Source organism: Bison bison, unplaced genomic scaffold, assembly GCF_000754665.1.
Source record: "Bison bison bison isolate TAMUID 2011002044 unplaced genomic scaffold, Bison_UMD1.0 scf7180017864270, whole genome shotgun sequence".
NCBI classification, from domain to species: domain Eukaryota; kingdom Metazoa; phylum Chordata; class Mammalia; order Artiodactyla; family Bovidae; genus Bison; species Bison bison.
Window position 1 is genome coordinate 451,330 of NW_011494842.1, and position 2,131 is coordinate 453,460.

Genomic DNA, 2,131 nt, shown 5'->3' on the forward strand with positions numbered 1-2,131 from the left:
AGGCACATATACACAATGGAGTATTACTCAGCCATTAAAAAGAATTCATTTGAATCAGTTCTAATGAGATGGATGAAACTGGAACCTATTATACAGAGTGAAGTAAGCCAGAAAGAAAAACACCAATACAGTATACTAATGCATATATATGGAATTTAGAAAGATGATAACAATAACCCTGTGTATGAGACAGCAAAAGAGACACTGATGTATAGACCAGTCTTATGGACTCTGTGGGAGAGGGAGAGGGTGGGGAGATTTGGGAGAATGGCATTGAAACATGTATAATATCATGTATGAAACGAGTCACCAGTCCAGGTTCGATGCACGATACTGGATGCTTGGGGCTGGTGCACTGGGACGACCCAGAGGGAGGGTATGGGGAGGGAGGAAGGAGGAGGATTCAGGATGGGGAACACAGGTATACCTGTGGCAGATTCATTTCGATATTTGGCAAAACTAATACAATATTGTAAAGTTTAAAAATAAAATAAAATTTTAAAAAAAGAATAAAGTATCTAGGAATAAACTTATTTAAGAATACAAAAGAACTGTACACAGAAAATTATAAGACACTGATAAAAGAAATCAAAGATGACATAAACAGATGGACTTTATTTCATGTTCCTGGGTAAGAAGAATCAATATTGTGAAAATGACTATACTACCAAATGCAATCTACAGATTCAATTGAATCCCTATCAAATTACCAATGCCATTTTTCACAGAACTAGAACAAAAAATTTCACAATTCATAGGGAAATACAAAAGACCCCGAATAGCAAAGCAGTTTTGAGAAAGAAGGATGGAGCTGGAGGAATCAACTTTCGTGACTTCAGATTATACTACAAAGCTGCAGTCATCAAGATAGTATGGTACTGGCATAAAAACAGAAATATAGACCAAGGGGAAACGACAGAAAGTCCAGAAATAAATTCATGCACATATGGGTACCTTATTTTTGACAAAAGAGGCAATAAAATATAAGTGGTGCTGGAAAAACTGGAAAGCTACATGTAAAAAAATGAAACTAGAACACTTCCTAACACCATCAGTTCAGTTCAGTTCAGTCGCTCAGTCGTGTCTGACTCTTTGCAACCTCATGGACTGCAGCATGTCAGGCCTCCCTATCCATCACCAACAGCCAGAGTTGACTCAAACTCATGTCCATCAAGTTGGTGATGCCATCCAACATCTCATCCTCTGTCGTCCCCTTCTCCTCCTGCTTTCAATTTTTCCCAGCATCAGGTTCTTTTCAAATGAGTCAACTCTTCATGTCAGGTGGCCAAAGTACTGGAGTTTCAGCTTCAGGATCATTCCTTCCAATGAATATTCAGGACTGATTTCCTTTAGGATGGACTGGTTGGATCTCCTTGCAATCCAAAGGACTCTCAGCCTTCTCCAACACCACAGTTCAAAAGCATCAATTCTTCGGTGCTCAGCTTTCTTTATAGTCCAACTCTCACATCCATACAAGACTACTGGAAAAACCATAGCCTTGAAGACCGACCTTTCAGGGCAAAGTAATGTCTCTGCTTTTTAATGTGCTATCTAGGTTGGTCATAACATTCCTGCCAAGGAGTAAGCGTCTTTTAATTTCATGGCTGCAGTCACCATCTGCAGTGATTTCGGAGCCCCCCAAAATAAAATCTGTCACTGTTTCCACTGTTTTCCCATCTACTTGCCATGAAGTGATGGGACCAGATGCCATGATCTGAGTTTTCTGAATGTTGAGCTTTAAGCCAACTTTTTCACTCTCCTCTTTCACTTTCATCAAGAGGCTCTTTACTTCTTCTTTAATTTCTCCCATAAGGGTGGTGTCATCTGCATATCTGAGGTTACTGATAGCTCTCCCAACAATCTTGATTCCATCTTGTGCTTCATTCAGACCAGGATTTCTCATGATGTACTTTGCATGTAAGTTAATTAAGCATGCTGACAATATGCAGCCTTGATGTACTCCTTTTCCTATTTGGAACAAGTCTGTTGCTTTATGTCCAGTTCTAACTGTTGTTTCTTGACCTGCATACAGAGTTCTCAAGAGGTAGGTCAGGTGATCTGGTATTCCCATCTCTTTCAGAATTTTCCACAGTTTATTGTGATCCATGCAGTCAAAGGCTTTGGCATAGTC